Consider the following 22686-nt stretch of genomic DNA (forward strand, 5'->3'; position numbering starts at 1 on the left):
CCCACACTTAAAGATTGCACCGTCCTCGGTGTATGCGAAGATGTGCAAGTGGACGGGTTGCTCCAACTGACGCTTTGTCTGCTTCATCAACTTTGATGATCCTCCACACCCGTATTGTAGGCGGCTTGATGCTTGTATAGGGAGGCATCATAGCCGGAGGTCTCGTGGTTCCTCTCCTTGCTGGTGTCGTTGTCAGTGGCCTTCTCTTTTCCTTTTCTTGGTACCCATGCCTAAGGAAGAGAGAAAAAGGAAGACTATTAGACATATATAACTTAAAACCGGAGGGAGAAAATTCCAAGTGATAATGAATGCCAAAGAAGAGATAATATCTTAAATACATGGTAGCTACAACATGTAGGTAAGACAGCAATTAAGAGCAAAAAGGCAATTCATAAGAACTAGATGCAAGAGGGTAAAAGCATGCGAGTACTAGGCATGAGAAGCATAACTCGAGCATCAAGTAATAAGTGTGCCAAACTAAAGAGCACTTGCTATGATGACAATTGTGAATGATAATCCCAAATACATGGGGAGTGCAATGTGAGAATAAGAATGAAAAGAATGAATCCAAATGTATATGAGAGCTAAACTTAAATGTCAGTTGTCAAATCAATTCTCATAATATCCACAGGTTCAAAATAATAAAATAGTACCCAAATAAAATTCCAACACCAACATAAAAATGCATGAGAAAAAACCATAGATAACTAAGGTAACATGAAATAAATAAATGCAATCATGGAAAGAATGGGGAAAGTGTAGATGGGGGGAGAAGAAAAGAAGGGGAAAGGAGAGAAGAAAGGAGAAGGGAATGAGAAATGGGACGCGACGCATAAGGCTGCAACACGCGTACGCGTGAAAACTTAGTTGGCCATGCGACGCGTACGCATGGGTGGTCTGAAAGTGAAAGGACGCGAATGCGTCAAGAACGCGTTTGCGTGGGTGATGTTGTGCCTCTAGCACAGTACCAGTCCCGGACCATCACAACTCTCTGTTCAACACGCTTTTACGCTGATTTTTCATGCCCATGCGTACGCGTCACTGACGCTTACACGTGGGTTAAACTTTTTGCAGAGGACGCATACGCGTGGGGTGGCTTGTGCGCCACACACCTTTCTCGCGCGTCTCTCGCGTAACTCTTTGTTCATTGGCGCATGCGCATACGACGCGCGTGCGTCGTGGATGCTTGCGCGTCGATCCCCCCCCTTTTTTTTAAATATGAAGAATGCAGAATGCAGATGTTGATGTAGATATTATGAATGAACACTAATAAAAATAGAATAAAATAAAACTAAGAATAGAATAAGATAAAATAAAACTGAGATTGAAAAAGAACGATCATACCATGGTGGGTTGTCTCCCACCTAGCACTTTCAATTAAAGTCTTTAAGTTGGACATTTGGTGAGCTCCTTGTCAGGGTGCTTGTGCTTGAACTCGTCTTGAAATTTTCACCAATGCTTGGACTTCCAATAAGCTCTATCAATACCAGGTAAATTCCTCAAGCTTTGATAGAGTTCTTCACAAGCTTTTAGCTCCCAAAATTGATCCTCATATATTCCCGGATCCCAAATCTTGATTCTACATCCGTCTTCAAGTTGATCATCATGGTTCCATCCGAGTGGTAAGCAATCTAAATTCTCACTAAGGCACCCAAACAGCTTCCTAGACCCATTCATTCGAGCTCTACACCAATCCTTGCATTCAGATTTTGAGCTCCCAACCACAACGAACCTAGGATTGTGTTGTCGATCACTAACTATCTCCCTCTTACACTTAAAGCCACAAAGAGCTTCAAGATGACCATCTGTCTCAAGTAAACCATATTCAAGTGGGAAAGTAAAGGTCAAGGATAAGAATTTTACCCACTTGAATATTGTATTGGATGGTAATAGATTTGGGAGAGGTCTCTAGCAACTTTGGCAAGGTGATTTCAAACTCCATTCCCTTGTGTTCTCCTTTGACATCCTCCACCTCTTTACAACCTTTTTCAACTTCAACCGCAACCTCATAAAATTGTTCTAAGTCTTCCCCATTACTCAAGTCATAAGTTGGAGGTTGAAAGAAGTCTACCTCCACTTCATTTTCAGATTCACTTGGAGAAGGTTCTTCAAACTCAAGGGGTTCAATTGCGGATGCGAGTTCATCACTAGGATGGCTTAATTCATGCACATCATCACCAAGGGAACTTGCCTCTTGATTTATTCCGTCCAATTCTTCATAAGGAACATGCCTTGGAGGTTGTGTACCATCCTCCTCAACATCAATTTTGATCTTATTAGAGGAATACTCTATAATTCTGGATTCCCATGGAGGTTCAGCATCTCCTAGATCTTCAACTACTTCCACCTCTTCTCTGGCAAGCGTAGCTTCTTCCAATTGTTCCAATACAAAATCATGCCTCTCATTGTCCACCAGAGTTTCTGGTGTCTCCTTCCTGCTACGTTCTTCATTAGATTCTCCACATGAAGCCATGTGATTTCTTTGAGTGTCCAAACATTGAAAAGCTAATCGGCTTATCGCTTGGTCCAGTTGATGAAGAGTTGCATGAAATTGATCCACTATTTCCTTGAGACGATTCTTTGATTCTTGTTGCGCTCGTATTGCATGATTAGGATCATATGGCTTTTGGATGGATGGATATGGGCATGGTGTATATGGAGGTGATAGCTCCTGGGAGTAGTCGGGTTAGAAGTGGGGTGGCTCTATGTATGGTTCATATGGCTCATAGGGTGGTTAGTATGGTGGATAAGGATTAGGATGATAGAAGGGCGTTTGGTGGTAAGGTGCTTGTGAGTATAGTGGTTCAGAGTTATGTTGAAGAGGTGGGTCATAAGCATATGGTAGGTCTTGTTGGTAACTACAAGGGGGTCCACCATATTCATCATCTTGGTACGCACCCTAGAATGGCTCTTGACCATAGTAATTTGGTGGAGGTTGGTTGTCACGAAAGGGTCCAGCATAACTATTGTCTTAGTATGTATCACAGAATGGTTTTGTTGGTGATAGTGCATTGGAGGGGGTTGTTGCCAAAATGTTTGATCAAATCCTGGTGGCTCCTCCCATCTTTGATTGTTCCAACCTTAATGCATGTTCTCATTATAGCTTCCATTCCTTACAACAACATTGGAACCAAACTCATAGCGAAAGGGGTGAAAATTCATAATAGCTAATAAAAATTAAAAACAAAAACAAATAAACAAGCAAAAGCAAATATTTACAATAACCAATAATAAGGCACACGTTTGCAATTACCCGGCAACGGTGCCATTTTGACGAACGGATTTTTTGTGTGGTCTAGAATTCACAAATAAGTTCTCATTGAAAGTATAGCTTCTAAAGCAACAAGAATCCTTGCGTACAAAAAATTTTGGTTGTCACTTAAACAAACCCAATAAAAATAATAACTGAAGTATTCAAATTTTGGGTCGTCTCTCAAGGAATTGCAGGGAAGAGTTCTTATTATTGGTCATGAGTTTTCTGGAAAATTTGGGGTTTGGGCAATTGGCACATAAACGATTTCTGGGTCACTGATTTTTCTGCAGAACGACGCGTGTGTGTGATTCACGTGTGCGCATCACATAGCTGTATGCCCACTATGGCAAATTATATATCATTTTGAAGCCCCAGACATTAGCTTTCTAACGCAACTAGAACCGCCTCATTTGGATCTCTATAGCTCAAGTTATGATTGATTGAGGGCGAAAAGGTCAGGGCTGACAGCATTAGCTATTCCTTCAATTTCTTGTATTTCTTCCACTTTTGCATGCTTCCTTTCCATCCTCTAAGCCATTCCTACCCTATAAACCCTGAAATCACTTAACACACATATCAAGGCATCGAACGGTAATAAGAGAGGATTAAAATTAGCAAAATTAATGCCAAAGAAGCATGTTTCCAATCATAGCACAAAATCAGGAAGAAAAATGTAAAACATGCGATTTCTATGAATAAGTGTGAGATTAGTGGATAAAATCCACTCAATTATGCACACGATGTACCACAAAATAGTGGTGCATCATTCAATCGATGAAGAAGAGGATTCTGATCGATTAGGACTCATCGAGAGAGAGTGAAGCAATCGAAGGAAGTTACTAAGTGAAGATAGTTTGCGGAAGTTACAGACTCAAAGAGCGGCAACGGTTATTCGAGGATAAACGCACGTGGAAGTTATATTTGAATTTGATTGGTCGAGAACTTCTATAAATTGGTGAAAGCTCGAAAGAACAAAGGTTGGAATCTTTTTAGAGAAAACACTCACACTCACTCACATCCCAGCGATTTTCTGAGTCAGTCAAGAGTCTTTTTCTTTGAAGGGTTCCTTCCATGTCTTTACTTTTCATTTAAATTCTCTGCAACTTTCCTTTTCATGTAATTTATCTTCTTTGCAATGTCATTTCGGTTCCTTTAAATTCAGCAACTTTTTTCTTTCTAGTCTTTACCTTTCAATTTGTCCTTTATTATTCCAAACACTTTTTCTTTATTTAATTTGATTTCCCTTTTATTCAAGATATTTAAATTTTATTATTCATTTCAAATTTCTGCAAAGCTTGGTTCTTTCTTCTTCGTCATTGTTAAAGGCATAGATTTTGAGGCAAATAAAATTGATACCCACAAAAGAGGAGTAGGTTTCGCTCCGAGACCATTAGATATGAACCACTTTTGATTTTCCTAAAAATCGACAAAACAAATTGGCACGCCCAGTGGGACAGTTTTAAAATTTAATTGTATCAAAATTTGTTGCTTTCAAATGTTGCATTGTGCATGCAGTGTTGATATTTGGTGCATGCGATTAAGAAGTGGTAAAATTGTTACCATGTCTGACGAAGTTTCAAATGGCAATGCAGAAACAAGTAATAATACCCCAATAACTACTACACAAATTTCTACAAATTTGATTCCACATGCAGAGTATAATTCTGGAGAGAATATTGTAGTTATTGATGCAAGTGTTGGTGGTAGTGGGAAAAATTTATGCTCTAGGATCACCCCAGTGCAGAATCAACCACAAGTAACCGCAAGTTGGCTTCCATTTGGCCTTCCTCCTGGATATACACCTCCTATGGGAAGTTACACATTTCCAGTCAAATTTGGAAATGTGCCAGGTACGGTTTCTAACAACCTTCTTTTGCATTTTCCAACGTTAATCGAGATTACCCAGTGAGCTCCCCGTCAAATAATTCAGAATCGATTGTTGAGTTTTGACAATATATTGACGAAAGCCATCATGATTTAGTCAACCTGTTGACTCACCAGATGACTATAATTTTGAATCCTATCCTGGCTGACAATAAGCCAAAATATGATCGACTGGTTAAACAAGTCGAGAGAATTACTCAAATTGTCGATTATGATGAGGGGCATCCTATTCCCCAAGATTTGGTAGTAGACCAGGAGAACGGAGGATATAATGAGGAGAATGTATTTAACAATCCTGAAAGGGAAGAAAATATCCCTTATCTCGTTCGATGAGATCAAAATGCTAATGAAGTTTTGAGTAGACTTCACACACATCGTAGATATCATTACCAGGTGATAAGGATTGTCGAAGATGTCCTCAATGAAATGGGTATCAACCTGGGTCTCATGCATTGACCATATTTTGTTTCTGCTTTTCCTTCTACAGTGCAAATGACAGAAGTGCCAATGGGTGTAAAAAAATCCCAAAATAATTACAAAATTTACAGGAGAGGCTGGAGAGTCAACTGTCGAGCATATAGCTCGCTATATGGCCGAATTAGGAAAATGCTTTTCATGCTCAATTTTATAGAGCATAATTGAATGTCTCGTTGATAGATTTGCTTGCAATAGAACGAGATGATGGAGAATCGATAGATGACTATATAATTCGATTAAAAAATGCTCGCAATCGATGTTATGTGTCGGTCCCTAAAAGCGAGATCGTCAAAATAGCCATCAAAGGTCTTGGCTTGTATATGCATCGAAAATTACTCAATATGCATATTCCTGATTTAGCCTATTTGGCTGAGAGAGTTCGACAAGTTGAAAAAATAAAATAAGAAAAGAAGAAAGAAAGAGAAATAGTTGAATATGAGTTTGTCGAAAACAATCTTCAATGATGATATGTATTTTTGCTTTTGTCTATCTAGCAAAAAAAACATCAAAAAATAATATTTTTGACAAGATATTATTGAATTTTTTGACAAGCCAATATTCGACAAATTCAAACTTTATCAAGTTACAGGTGCATATTGGAACACTTTGGAAGGAGTTGCGTACTCTATTAAGGTATGTACAAGTATGTATATAAAAAGAAGTTCTTGAGAAGCGATTATTGGCAGTTGTTAGATATAACTGTGGAAAAGAGAAAAATCTTTATTCAAGTTTGAAACTCTATAAAGTTGATCAAATTTCAGATAAGAAAAAGCTTCTCTGTTCACTTTGGAAATTGTGAAGTTGGAACTTTGCTTCAGAAATTACTCATGTAAAATCTGGTGAAACCATAATTAATTAAATAATAAATTAAATAGGAGTGAATATGGTTCAAAAATTTAGCAATCATAATTTGGTAATTTAAATATGATATTTGGATCAGTAAATTTTTCTGAATCGAAAAACATAGTTTTCGGCATAAGAACGCGCACTGGAATTTTGACCGGCAGTACCGGCTGAGATCTGTCTAATACTGCAGCTGAAAAAATTGATTATAAGTAAATGAGTTTAAGAAATTAGGAATTATAATTAGGGAAGGTAGAAATATTTAAAGTACGATTTGGAGCGCTAATCTTAAAGGTTTTGGCCCAAAATTGGGCCAACGAACAAAAATAATTGAACCGGTCCTAAGTGGGCTCAAGACCCAACATATATAAAATTACTTATGAGCATTTCAGCTCATTTTACCCTAAAGAAAGAGTGTGGGGCGCAGCTATGGTAAAGGGAGGAAGAAGAGAGAAACCCTAACTCTCTTTGATCTTCAAATCACCATAACTTGAGCAACGGAACTCCGATTGACGAGCCATTTATGGCAACACATCGCTCTTCTCATCCTCTACAATTTAATCGAAGTTTTGATGTGAGAATTCTATTCATCTCTGCCTAGTTTTTGAGATTCTCCACTGTCACATATTTTTAGGTTGTTAGTGTTAAAATCTTGTGATTTTGGTTGTTTAGGGACACTCTAACATGGATTCTAAGTGAGTTCTATCCCTATTTCATATGGACTGAGGTAAGAAGTACTCAAACCCTTGTGATTTATCAATTTCATGAACCCTAGGTTAATGTATATATGTGAAATTGGTTATATTAGTGTATTTGGTGATTTTGGTGCACAATTGGGAGATTGGTGTTATTTGAGAAACTTTGGTGAGGCTTAGAGCTAAGGTTGGTAGAGACTTCCAAAGAAGAGGCTCAATTGGTTTGGCTACAAGAGGTACGATTTAAATTTCATTTAAGTACCGTGTGGTGTGATGAGAATTCCTAGGCTAGATGCCCCTAGGATTAAGTTTAGATTGTGTAAATAGTTGGTGGTATTATGTATAGTTGATATGTATGTAAATTAATGATTGGGTTGAGAATTGTGTGAATTGTATTGTTGGTGTGTTGAGAATTTGATGAATTGTATAATGGGTATTGATTTGTGGAATATGCATTCAAATTATGAATTTGGGCCGGAGGCCGTGAATTTTGGACCAGAGGCCGGAAAGAGGTAAGGAAGGTAAGTTGATGTGTGTATTGTGTGATGATATAAGTGATTGGAGGGATTTTAGATATTGAATGTGTGAATAATTGGTTTGGTTATTGAATAGTAAGGTTTGAGGAATTGAAGTGTGGAATTTGATGGTTTTGGGTAAAATTGTGTAGATGAGGTAGGTTGGTTTTGGTTGAGTGTAATTAAGTGAATGTCATTGAGTTGTGGTCATTTGGATGAGTGAAAATGAATTTGGCTTGGGAACATTGGAAAAATTGGTGATTTCTAGTTTTGGGTAAAACTAATTTTTGACCAAATTTGGCAGTCCGTAACTCGGTCCACAGAGTTTGGAATTCTTTAAAATTGGATTTTTATAGAAGTTTATTCAACGAACTTTCCAACGGTTCAGAAATGGTTGAAAAATAAATTTTGTAGAAGAAGTTATGTGTGTTGAAAGTTTGGGGTTTGAAACTATGAATTCTACAGCTTTTTAGCAGAACTCACTCCCACGCGTAAGCGTGCCCGACGCGCACGCGTCATTTTCAAATATTCACCATTCATGCGTGCGCCTGCCCGACGCGTACGCGTCGATGTGCTGCATCAGTTGCCTAGCCAATTCCCGAGAGTTGTGTGAGAGTTGCGCTGATTTTGTGTGTGGGGCACAAACCGCACCCACGCGTACGCGTGGCTAACGCGTGGGCATCACCTGGCTTTTCTTCCATCCATGCGTGAGTGTGGGCGACGCATACACGTCGATGTACTTTTGGGCTTTCCACACTTGCGCATGGGCGTCACGCACGCGTGACCCTGTTTTCACTCCAAGATTGATATTTTGAGTTTTCAAAGTCAAATTTCAGACTTCTAAGTCTCCTTTCTCATCATTTATGCCCTAAATACTTATAGTATGCCTAGCGATGGAAATAGGTTAGGAGATGTGGCAACTTGTGGACGAAGTAAAGGGAGAATTAATGATGATTCGTGACTAATGATGACTGTATGGGTGTTGAGGGTGATGATGGAAGTGCGGTGTATGCCATGAGCCAAAGGACTATATTTGATAATGATTATTGGCTGGTTATTGGCTATGCCTTGAGCTGAATGGCTATGATAAATATTGATTTATGGCTGGAAATGAAAATATAGCGCTGAATGACTGTTTTATATTGAGCTCTCTTTCTCGGAAGTACGACCCCAAAGAAATGGAGGAAGGTGAGGATCTCCTTCCTTGTTCTCTCTGGTATTGTAAAATTGTCCCCAGCGAGATGGTGGGAGGTTAGGATCCCCTCCTTGGTTCTTCCTGGGCATATGAGAACGTACCAAATGGGTAGATGCAAGGGTTATGGTTGCGCCCCGCTTGCTCCAGGTTGGTTAGTATAGAGGCTCCCCGGGTAGACACAAGCGTTGTGGTTTTGTCCCACTTGCTCCGGGACAGAGATTGTGATGCCTACGTAGTAGCAAGGGTTGTGGTTTGTCTTACTTACTCCGGGTCAAAGATTATGATGCCTGGGTAGTAGCAAGGGTTGTGGTTCATCCCACTTGCTCCGGGTCAAAGATTGTGATACCTGGGTAGTAACAAAGGGTTGTGGTTCATCCCACTTACTCCGGGTCAAAGTTTATGGCGCCTGGGTAGTAACAGCAGTAGTGGTGATTCCACTCACTCCAGGTTGAGCTTTTGAGACTCCTGGGGAAGATGCAGTGGCTAGCCCCCACTTGCTCCCAGTCGAGTATGATTAGGGATTGAAACTATCGGAGTCTCAAATTTCCTTGGGTAGATGCAGTGGGTCGGCCCCGTTAGCTCCAAGTTGAGATCTGAAGTTCTACTGACCTTATGTCGTAAGTGTGGCCGGACACTGTGAAAGTTTCGGATGAGCTTACCCCATGAATATACACCAGTGAGGGTGTTGGATATGAATTTTGAATTATGTTGAGTATAACTCGAGTTAGGGATGCACGATCGAGGGACAGTCCAATAGTTAGCTACCAGGACTTTTCGGATTGGCTATATGATCGACAGATGATATCATCAGCCATAGGACAGGCATACATCATTTGCATATGTTTGAATTGTTTGAGTTTGCCTATTTGTTTTAGATTGCTATATCATATATGCTATGCTACCTGACTATATGCTATCTGTTCTACTTGTACCTTAATTGTGTATTACTTGTCTGCATTGTTTGTGTTTGTACAACTGAGAGGTCCCTCATGCTAGTGTCGGTTGACGCTGAGGGCTGTTCTTGTTGAAATGGAATAATGATATGATTAATTTGAAATGATGATTATTGAATGAGATAATTTGAGCTCCTGGGTAGATGCAGTGAAGTGAATTCACTTGCTCTATGTGAGGATATGATGTATCGATATAGAATTGCTGAGACAGAACAACTGGTGATGGTTCTGTTTATGATTCTGATTCTAATTCGTGGGAGAGTTAGAAAGTTGGGAAGCATGAGAAGCATGAATTAGATTTAGCACTCCCTTATGACAGTTACCTGTTTAGGGATTAGCGAGAACATAGGGTGAATGTTTGGTGAAAGGAAGCTTAGGATGCTTAGTGAGTTTTTATTGTAGTGTATTGTATTTATTTGGCACTTTTACCGTACTGGAAACATATGGGTTGGGGGTTCTCATTCCGTATATATCTCTTGTTTTTCAAATACAGGTCCAGATGCTCATAAGTGAGCTGTGGTTCATCTGAGAGATGGCGAAGATCTTTATATTCTCCACTTTATATTTTGCTTAGAATCTCTCCACTTTTATTTTAAAGAACTTATATTATGTATTGAACTCTTTTGAACTTGACTATAGAGGCTCTTATGTTTCTTTTGGGAGAGATTAGGATGTATTGTTGTCATCTACCTTTATACTGTATCCTAGCCGGCCTAAACTTCGCAGGTCGCGACTAGTGACTACCTACTTATGTTATATATCCATGTACTGTACTTCTCTTACTCTTCTTTATGCCTCTATCAGTATATCACGTTTGACTTCACGCCTTATCTTTTAGTCGTCGAAACGTGAGTGATACGTTTTTGCGATTTTATTTTTACTCTTTTCAGGCTTTTTGAATAATATTCTTTTCAATTATACTTATATTTATATATTAAAGATCCACCTGAGATTTGTACCACCGTAATATCATTGACTTATGCATCGAGCATAAGGATTTGAATATTATGGTGTTACAACTCACGCACTCTCACATCCCAGCGACTTTCTGAGTTTGCCTCGAGTCAATTATCTGTAGAGTTCCTTCCACATGTCTTTATTTTCCATTTAAATTTCCTATAAACTTTATCTTTCAAGCAAGTTTATCTTTCAAGCTAATTTATGTTTCAAGCAATGTTTAAATTTCGAATGCAATTTACATTTTAGTTCCTTTAATTTTCATGTCAAATCCCTTTGACCCAGTCGAAGGCACTTTCATTGTTTTCTTTTAAGTTTAATGCAATCTTTTCCGATTTCAGTTAATTTACTTTTCGAAAACTTTATTTTTTCATTTCTTTATTCCTTTACAAATTTCGATTTATCTTTCATTTCGATACCCGTCTAATTTGGGACGCTTTGATGCACTTATAGAGAACTTGTACCTGCAAAAGAGGAATATGTTTCGCTCCTAGACTATTAGAATCGAACCACCATCGATTTGCTAAAAATTAACAAAACAAAACTAAATTTAAGATTTACTCAATTATTTTACAATAGAATTACATAATATAAAAAAGATTTGAGCCTTAAATAATAAAATTTTATATGCAATTGTGATTATTGTAATATTTATAAGATAATTTTACATTTGTTTAAAATGATTTTTTTAACATAAAAAAAACAAAAAAATAAGTCAAATGAGTGAACTCGTCTAACTTATTAATTCTTGACTCATTTAAAATATAGGTCAACTCATTTTCTAATTTTTACTCGCTATTCATCACGAGTTGATTCGAACTTGTTCGTCCGTCTAGTATATGTGGTGATTTAAATTCGTTTTTTTTTGCATTTATTTGACACGATTTAATTGTAATTTCTTTTTGAAAATTTTTTCAATACCCTTATTTTTAGTGAAAGTACTCTAATTTATTTGTGTATTTACTTGTTAATCTTTTTTCATTTTTAAATTTTTAATTCAATTTTTAAATTTTAAAAAATACCAAAATTATTTAATATTTTATTTGTATATCCTAAATAATAATTACACATTCTCTCTTTTATTTTTTCATTCTTTATTTTTAAATAATATTTCATTTTTAAAACCATTCAATTCATTGTCAATTTAGTGCTTTTTGCCCTCAAGTATTTCACCACTGGCATCATAAAGTCTATTAGTGAATAGATTATATTAAAAAATTAAGTAAATAACTTGAAACTATTTACAATATATATTGACTAAAATTTCACTGTGAAAAGCTAATATATATTAAAAGATAAGTAAATACCTAAGCAATTGTTGTTATTCTTTTTTTCTTTTTAAATGGTTAAGTTAATATTGGATTTAGAACTTTTTCATTTTTTTTCTCAAAAGATAATTAGTTATTATTTTTATTTTGTTTCTGGTGTATTTGACTCAAAAAGGAGAACGACCTAAGCCCATAAAAAAATAAGTAAAATAAAACTCAACACTGATAGATCTTCGCAGGAGATTCAAGGATGCGCTAGATGCGGCAGTCTGATAAAGAACGATGTGCTTAGATAGATAGCAGGCTTCATTTATAATATTGGAAGATACTCTGCTTTCAAAGCGAAATTATAGAGCATGGTTGAAGGGTTGTGGGCATGAGATAAGTAGTGGTGGAGTGTGATTCTCCTGCTATGGAATTTGATAAATGGAGAGGAAAAATCTGGCCAAGCATCCCAATTTTCTATTCAAACGAATTTTTAAAACAAAAAAGAATGATTGAGAATTTTTTTTATACAAATTTTTAGAAAGGACAATAAATGTGCTTATTGCTTTACTAAAAGAGTATAAAGTTAGAAGAAGATTTTGTGGGTGTTAAAAAAAGATTTTTTTTTATTTTTTAACTAACGTGTTTGGCAAATTTCTAGTAGTAAAAGTAAAAGTACTAGTAAAATAAAAAAAAAAGATTTTTTTGAGAAGCTGTAATTTACATATTTTTTAAAAAGATCTTTTTTTCCTTTAAAAAAGATGTTTTTTATGTAATAAATAAACAAAAAAGTATTTTTATACTGTTATACCCAAACATAATTGATAAATAAAAAGATTTTTTACATGAGATATCCAAACATAAAATTATTTTTACTTCTCTATATAATCTTTTAAAAAAAGATAACTCGAAAAAAGATCTTTTTCTTAAAAGCTCACCCAAATAAGCCTTTTTTGCACTGGAATATCTTATAACAAGAGTTTATGAGAATTCTCTACGAAGATAAAAAAGAGACATTCTTACCCAATTTAATATATTTTTGTTTTATTTTTATTCTCGTCATAGATCAATGTGTGAGTATCCCAAATATGCCTATATTTAAATTTTTTTCTCAGTCTCCTAGATATGATATGTTGTATATTTATATAATTACTCTATATTTTATGTATTCCTGTAAATTCTATATTTAATTTAAATAAATTTTTTTATATATTAAGCATCTTTGACAATTAATTAATTTAAGGTGCACGCTTCTTGTTTCATTGACCGTTGTGCATGATCAATCAACTAGTGTTTATTATAAAAAAAATTTTACTTTGATTAATCAACACAAATCTTTTTTATTTTGATTGAGCCTGTTTGGGAAGTAGCAAATGCTTTTTTTTAACTTTTGAATTAAGAAAAGTCACGTTATGCATGTTTGGTATCATTTTTAAAAAATATTTTTAACTTTGTTAAAAGTTAATTCACAGCTTTTCTCCTTTTTGATAAGTTATTTTATCATTCCTATTAAAAAAATTTTTGACTTCAAAATAAACGAGACCATTATACTACTTTTATTTCTAGCTCTATAAAATATGTTTCTTGTTTCTACTGGAAATACTGGCTCTCCACTACCATTTTCACACAATATTTCATTTGTTAAAAGTACTGACCTTTCACCACTATTTTCACACAATGTTCTATTTGATCCTACATATGTCCTTTCCATGTATTTTTTTTATCATTTTAGCCCTCTATTTTTGTTATTAAATTTGTATTAACATTGTGTGTGGTATGGAAGCTCAGTTTCAATTCTATTTTTTTTTTCACTTGTGATTTTGTTTCTACACATTCAAGTAATATTGCCATCCAAGTCTAACCAAGTAGACCCAACACCAATAAAAATTACTCATTAAAAAGAGCGTGATTACACGCGCACACATCATTCTTCCAACCAAGTCATTTACCTTCATGCATGATGCTTTATGTTATCCTCTTCTTCTTCTTCTTCTTCTTCTTCTTCTTCTTCTTCTTCTTCACGTTCGTCCTCCTCCTCCTCCTCCTCCACCTGTTTTCTCCTCATCGTCATTCTTTTCTTGCTGCTGTTATTGTTGTTATTGCAGTAGAAGATGGGGAGAAAAAATTTTGAATGATGTAAGACAATGAGTCCAAATGCACCTTAATTCACTCAAAAATGAACCGAAATTACATAATAGATTACGACACAATTAACTCAGAGATGAACTGAAATTATATAACAATTATGACACAATTAACTTAGACATGAACAAAAATTACATAATAATTATGACACATAAACTGAATTCGAAAACAAGCACACAAATAAGACTGAATCTTTAACAAAAACACATCCAAAATCAATTTTGGATCAGACAATGTCATTATTATATTTTTTTCTTTTTTGTTTGATATTTTTTCTTTTTTCTTAGTTTTATTCCTCTCAAGAGAGTAAATCAAGAAGAATTTGAGAAAATAAAATAAGAAGGAGAAGATGAAGAGGAAAAATATGAAAAGGAAGAAAAAGAAGTAGTAGAAAATGAGAAGAAAAAGGAGAAAGAGTTTTGAATTGTGCAAAACAACGAATCTAAATACATCTTAATTCACTCATAAATGACCCGAAATTATATAATGATTATGACACAATTAGCTCAGAAATGAACCAAAATTACATAATGGATTGCGACACAATTAATTCATAAATGAACCGAAATTACATAACATTTGTGACATAATTAACTCAAAAATTTAACCAAAATTACATAATGATTGCCACACATAAACTCAGTTCGAAAGTAAGCTGATGCACCACTATTTCGTGGCACATCTTGTGCTTAATTTAGTGAATTTTATCAACTATTCTCACACTTATTCATTGAATTCGCTTGTTTTACACTTTCCTTCCTAATCTTGTGCTATGATTGAAAACATGTTTCTTTGGCCCTAAATTTGCTAATTTTAATCCTCTCTTATTATCATTTGATGCATTGATATGTTGTTAAGTGATTTCAGGGTTTATAGGGCAGGAATGGCTTAGAGGATGGAAAGGAAGCATACAAAAGTGGAAGGAATACAAGAAATTGAAGGAATTGCTGAGCTGTCAAGCCTGACCTCTTCGTACTAAATCAGACATCACTTGTGCTACATAGGTCCAAATGAGGCAGTTCCAATTGCGTTGGAAAGCTAACATCCGGGGCTTCAAAATGATATAAAATTTTTCATAGTTGCCTTGTTGTTAGGCGACGCGTATGCGTGCATGACGCGTACGCGTGGATAGTGCGCAGACAAGCGACGCGTACGCGTGACGAAGCCATGTGCTGTACGTATCAAAAATCACTGGGGTGATTTCTGGGCTATTTTTGGCCCAATTTCAAGCCTAAAAACACTAATTAGAGGCTACAGAGTGGAGCAGAATGGGGGGCATACAACTTCTCATTCACATAATTTTAGGTTTTAGATGTAGTTTTCTAGAGAGTGAGGCTCTCTCCTCTCTCTAGGTTTTAGGGTTCTTAGTCTTATTTCTTCTTAATTTTAGAATTTTAATTTACTTTAATTTAGGTTTCTTCTAATATTATTGTTCTAGCACTTTAGTTATCTATTCATCATTGTGATTTTCTTATTTTTCTAATTTAGTTTATGAACTCCTCATGTTAGATTCAATTTCTTATTAATACAATTTGAGGTATTTTATGTTTATTGCTTCTTCCTTCAATTGTCCTCATTTATATTTGCAATTAGTTGTTTAGGTTTATTTTCCATGTTAGTTTTCTATGCTTTTATTTTGTGCCTACCAAGTATTTGATAAAATGCTTGGAAGGATGTTAAAGTAGATTTTATGCTCTTGGCTTGGGAAAGTAACTTAGGAACTCTTGAGTTACTAATGTCTAAGTAATTGATGATTGGATCCGTTAACTCTAGTTCTCACTAATTGAATTGGTGGAGAACTAGGACTTATGGACTTGGATTGATATAACTCATGTAACTTTTCTTTACTACTAGTTAGAGGATGAATTAATGGGATTAATCCTTGCCAATTCTCATGTTGTGGTTAGTGATAAGGAGAGAGATCTTTGACCACCAAACCTTGCCAAGACCTCTTTATCATTTAACTTCTATTGAAATTTACTTTTCTTGTTCCTTATTCAAAACCCCAAAAAGATACAATCTCATAACCAATAATAAATACACTTCCTTGCAATTCCTTTGAGAGACGACCCGATGTTTGAATACTTCGGTTATTATTTTTGGGGGTTTGTTACTTGTGACAAATAATTTTTTTTATATGAAAGGATTATTGTTGGTTTAGAAACTATACTTGCAACGATAATTTATTGTAAAATTCTAGACCACACAAAAATCCATTCATCACAAGCACACAAACAAAACTGAATCATGAACAATAACACATCCAAAATTGATTTTGGATCAGACAATGTCACAAATATATTTCTTCTTCTTTTTGTTTGATATTTTCTTCTTTTTTTTGGTTTTATTCCTCTTAAGAGAGTGAAACAAGAAAAAGAAGAGAAAGAGTTTTAAGTTGTGTAGGACAACGAATCCAAATGCACCTAATTCACTCATTAATGAACCGAAATTACATAACAATTGCAAGATAATTAACTAAAAAATGAACCAGAATTACATAGTGATTGTGGCACATAAATTCAGTTAAAAAATAAGCACACAAACAAGACTGAATTGTGAACAAAAATACATCCAAAATTAATTTTGGATCAGACAACATCATCAACATGGCAAAAATTCAACAATAACAATAACAATAACAATAACGATGATAACGATATAAGAAGATGATGATAATGATAACCACAACTAGAAAATGGATTAATACAAACAGATTTATAGACAGATTTAGTCTTTATTACAGACGAATTTTTTGTTACCGAAAAAATTACCGGCGGATTTTGTCCTTCTGTAAAAGCCCCGTCGAAAATTATTTACTGACAGATTTTTTTCCGTCAAAAAATTACCGACGGATTTTTACCAGTTACCGACGAATTTTTCCTCTGTAAATTCTCCATCCATTTTTTGAAGGCGACGAACTTTCCGACGGATTTTGTGTTTGTAATTACAGACGGATTTTTCGACGGATTTTCCGTCTGCAATTTAAACTTTGAAAAATCATCCCACACTCTGAATACAGACAGAAAATCTGTCTATAAATCTGTCAATAAGGTAAAATAGATTTTTTTAAAATTTTTCTATTGGAAAATAAATACTTTAAATTTGTTTTCTAAATTTACTCTATCAAACACACTGTAAATTGAAAAAAAGAAAGCCAAAAATTACATAGATAAACATAATATTCATTACACGATACCTATAAAATTGGATGTTATTTTTCAACACCATTATTCAATATCTCATTGTCTCAATAAAAAGATACCCCAAAAAAATAAGATGACCATCCCAATGTTGCCATCTAAACCTCATCATAGTAGCAGGACCACCAGTCTCTATCTCATCTAAAATATGCTTCAAAGATGGATCTTCTTTTATGCGTGCCATTCTCTCCTCAAGCTGATCTTTATTTGAAGGACTAGTAAGACTTTCAAGCATGGAAGACATAGATGGATCCTGAGATAGATAGTATAGATATGTTATCAACCAATAGATATTTTATATAACAGAGTACAGAAAGTTTATAAATACCTGCATCAATGCATTACCCAGGTGCTCAGCCATGGTCATGAAGTTAGGATTCTGCATCACCTACTGCATGGTAGAATAATATTGCTGATTATCGAAGCTAGGGATACTATCCTGTGTTGCACCATGAAAAGTTTTCTGAAGCTGCTCAGCCATTTGATTGAACGATGGGTCTTTTGCTATCTACTCAGCCAGTTCCTTGATACTTGGATCCTATGCATTCTGGATTTTAGCATTAGTAATATGGACTTGAAATGCATGGTTTATATTGTTGTCTCACTATTACTTCAAAACAATGCACCACTAAGATCCAAAAAAATTGGCATATACAAAAATAAGATTTTCTATAAGATGGAACATACCCATAAAGTGAAATGAAAATGCTCATTAACAATAATATGGCCAATCGTTTCCTAATTCCAGCAGACATAATATATATAGTACAATATCAAAATAAAAGAGACAATGACATACATTGAGCAAACCAGACATTGCGTTGAAATCAAAAGGGTTGGTGAAAACCAGGTGTAGATCCAGAAGTAGCTCTTTGTCCTTCCTATGAATCTTTCGAAGATGTTTCATCCTTGGAGTTTTTATTCTCTGCTGCAGCAGCCTTGTCATCTAAACAAACAAAAGATTCAGAAGCAGCTTTTTGTCCTCCCTGTGAATCTTTCGAAGATGTTTCATCCTTGGAATTTTTCTTCTCTGCTGCAGCAGCCTTGCCATCTTATAAAATATTCACCCATGTTAAACTAACGCAATTTAAGATCCAAGAACATAAGACAGTTATTTAACATTGTAAGGACAAAATCAATTGAATGGTGAGGAGAGATTAACAATAACATTCTAGGAAATATACAAACGAAAAACACACACGAGACACATATACACATACAAAATGTAACTATAAAGCACTAGGCATTTCTCTAGTCATGAAGATGGCAAGAGACATGAATCATTAAAGGAAGTTGACCTTGCCTTTAAGAAGTCTGAAGTAACTGTCATTCTTGAGCAGATATGAGAAATGCCATTACTCTGTAGAGTTCAACTGACACTACTTTGGATTGGTGCTAGGTTCTTCAAGAGTTTTTGAACCGAACCAAAGAAGCAAACAACCCGAAATGCAAGATTCAAGGTTTAAAGCTTGCTGATCTTAAAAATATGGTTGAAGACTTGAGTAGTAATGAGGGAGGCCAGCCATGTTGGAGGTACTTCAAAAATATAATTTCCTGTATGCTTAACAAGAAGACTAATATTTTTTTAATATGATTCAGGCAAATGGATCTGTATGAAGACTCTCCAGCCAGTTCTGAATACAGTACAGGATCAACTATCCTCCCTCTCTCAGCTGGTGACATTATGGAACACTCTTCACACCGGGATATAGAAACTGAAATGAAAACTACACAAATTAAAGATAAGAAAGAAGTAGATGGATGTGAGAGAGGTGTTATAGTTACTGCAACCCTGGATCAAGGTAACATAATTCATTATTAAGAATGAAAATTCTATAATTTTTCTAAAGTATATTACATTTTCTCCTTCATGTATTAATACCCTTATCATTTTAATGAATCAAAATGCTAATAAGATATACATATTTCCGTAGTAGATATGCTGCCGAATTTAGAAGAACAAATAAATACTTATAGCGCTATTTCTACCTCATCAAGAGTGGAGTTTGGTTCCCCTGTTCAAGTAACTCCGATATTCATATCTTTGGCTATAGGGATTCCCAGCCCACAATTTTCGAAAAATGTAAGTTACCCAAACACCTTGGGATTAAATAATTTTAAGACCAACAGAAATACTATCACAGTAATATAACAACTAACAAGTATGAATATACTGTTAATAATATTATATATTTGGAAACCGCACTGAACCAATGTTCCTATCAAATCAATAATCAATATGAATCAGAAGCAAGACTTCGAGAAAGCTATTAAATTATCCATTCTAGCAGTAACATGATAATGCAGTTCAATTTTGGTGTGGTGTTGGATCAGTGGAATCAAATCATGTTTTAACTGCAGTAAGCAGATTATAGATCTAAAGTTATCAATCTACAGAGAAACAAAGAATGGAAAAACAATGGAGCAAAGTTCGACTTGGAATAGATTAAAAAATATATGACGAAATTGGGGGAAGAAAGAAATGAATCCAAGAACAAAGTGTGAAATTAGAAACTGATACAGATGTAATTACAGCTACAAATCTTTGATGTAATCACCCTATAAAATTAAAAAGCAAAATAGAAGGAAAAGAGAAGATATTAGTGTTGAATCAGGAACATGGTGATGAGGATAACATATCTGAAGATAAATAGAGTTAGGTGATTGCTAGTTACTAATATTTTGATAACAGAAATTGCAAATACTGCGCATAGAAAATCAAGAGACCACTAGAAATAAAATTACTTACTTGTGACCGAGTTGTTTATAGCATGAATCAAGAGCCATAAGGTAGCAAGTTTGAGAAAGTTTTCCATCAACAACCTACAAGAGAAATTATAAAGAGTATTATTGCAATGGATATTCTTAGATGTTCAGTCAAATGCCAAATTCCATGACGGCTAGTCTTATCTACACTCTGGAACTGCTCCAAATTATCAAGGGCTAGCTGCTTATCTTTTTTGTCCCACTTGCTTCTTTTCTCTATCCTATCAAGTCCTTGTTGGAAGTTCCATAAGAGAAAATGTTTAGGTGGATTGCATTTTGTAGGGAAATGTGAATAGTACAAGCAAATAGAAAGTGAATCAATTTACATACAGTAACATAAAAGAAGGAAAATAGGAAGTGAATCAAGATGAATTCACTCCTGAAGTAGTATTAGTGGACTAAGAAAATGCAAAAAAAAAGTCAAAATATAATAGATCTGAGCTTCCTAGCTTCAATTTGTGGAGCTGAAATTTAAAATAGCTATCAGGTAATTTTTCACATGAAAGGAAAACTAAAAAAATATAAAAAAACACTCAGTTTCTCACAATCAATTCACTAGATACCTGATTAGTGACATTGCTGCAGAAATATGCTTGGACTCTTTCTCATTTATAGCCTCATGAGTCCTCTTCATATGCTCTAAAGCTGATCCAACGGTACTTACACTACAGATATAAAAATAAGACACCAAGAATTTTGCTAAAGAAGGACTTGATCAAGAAGCCATGGGCAAGCGACTAACCTTTGCTGCATGAGTAACTCCATACGACAATGCTTTGCTGTAGAAGTTCAAACAAATGTGCAAACTATATAGTTCAAAATTGCCTTATATATATATATATATATATATATATATATATATATATATATATATATATATATATATATTTAAAAAATATTTTAACATTTAACGAAATATCATGCAACTTTAATTTATTCATTATTAGTCACATTCTTTTTATTTCAACTTGACTACCATAGTGTCTTCAATCAAACTTTTCTGCTTCAATTAATTTTTTCTACTTTTTGTTTTGCTTTATATAATAGTTGGAACCATTAAACAATTGAGCCATAAAAGCAAAGTATGATAAACCTAGCTAAAACTGGCGTAGAAAAATTGAGCACTGATGAGCGGATATTTTATACGCTTTTTGGGGGGTAATTTCATGTAGATTTTAGCATGTTTCAGTTAGTTTTTAGTAAAATAATATTAGTTTTTAGGCAAAAAATCATATTTCTGGACTTTACTATGAGTTTGTGTGTTTTTCTGTGATTTCAGGTATTTTCTGGCTGAAATTGAGGGAGCTGAGCAAAAATCTGACTTAGGCTGAAAAAAGGACTGCTGATGCTGTTGGATCCTGACCTCCCTATACTCGAAATGGATTTTCTGGAGCTACAGGAGTCCAATTGGCGCGCTCTCAACGGCGTTGGAAAGTAGACATCCAGGGCTTTCCAGCAATATATAATAGTTCATACTTTGCGCAAGGATAGACGACGTAACTTGGCGTTAAACGCCAAGTTCATGCTGCTGTCTGGAGTTAAACGCCAGAAAAACGTCATTATCCGGAGTTGAACGCCCAAAACACGTCATAACCTGAAGTTTGACGCCAAGAAAGGCCTCTACACGTGGAAAGCTTTAGTCTCAGCCCCAGCACACACCAAGTGGGCCCCAGAAGTGGATTTCTGCACCAATTATCTTAGTTTATTCATTTTCTGTAAACCTAGGTTACTAGTTTACTATTTAAACAACTTTTACAGACAATTCTTGTAACTCATGACATTTTCAGATCTGAATTACATACTTTGTGACGGCATGAGTCTCTAAACTCCATTGTTGGGGTGAGGAGCTCTGCAGCGTCTCGATGATTTAATACAATTCCTTTGTTTTCCATTCAAACACGCTTGTTCTTATCTAAGATGTTTATTCGCGCTTAATTGTGAAGAAGGTGATGATCCGTGACACTCATCACCTTCCTCAATCCATGAACGTGTGCCTGACAACCACCTCCGTTCTACATCAGACTGAATGAATGTCTCTTAGATTCCCCAACAGAATCTTCGTGGTATAGGCCGGATTGATGGCGGCATTCATGAGAATCCGGAAAGTCTAAACCTTGTCTGTGGTATTCCGAGTAGGATTCCAGGAGTGAATGACTGTGACGTGCTTCAAACTCCTGAGGGCTGGGCGTTAGTGACAGACGCAAAAGAATCAATGGATTCTATTCCAACCTGATTGAGAACCGACAGATGATTAGCCATGCTGTGACAGAGCATAGGAACGTTTTCACTGAGAGGATGGGAAGTAGCCACTGATAACGGTGACACCCTACATAGAGCTTGCCATGGAAGGAACCTGCGTGTGAGAAGAGGATTTCAAGGAAGAGTTGAAGTCAGAGGACAAAGCATCTCCAAAACTCCAACATATTCCCCAGTACTGCAAAACAAAGTAACATTGTTCCCTCTTTTATTTTTATAATCAAACCTAGTAATTTCACTTTTAATCCAAATAACCTTGTTGACATCCTAACTAAGACTAATAAAATAAATATT

The 22686-nt window shown here is 35.3% G+C and overlaps 1 long non-coding RNA gene across 1 annotated transcript; it reads right to left on the bottom strand.

Moving 5' to 3' along the window:
• Window positions 1–17480: 17480 nt before the first annotated feature.
• On the bottom strand, window positions 17481–18210 carry LOC112803300 (uncharacterized). The gene is made up of 3 exons (XR_011881628.1): window positions 18170–18210; window positions 17699–17908; window positions 17481–17623 (listed from the first exon to the last, which is right to left on the bottom strand). It is a non-coding gene; the product is annotated as an uncharacterized lncRNA (long non-coding RNA).
• Between the last annotated feature and the right edge of the window lie 4476 nt (window positions 18211–22686).

This window comes from Arachis hypogaea, chromosome 5 (genome assembly GCF_003086295.3).
Source record: "Arachis hypogaea cultivar Tifrunner chromosome 5, arahy.Tifrunner.gnm2.J5K5, whole genome shotgun sequence".
NCBI classification, from domain to species: Eukaryota; Viridiplantae; Streptophyta; class Magnoliopsida; order Fabales; family Fabaceae; genus Arachis; species Arachis hypogaea.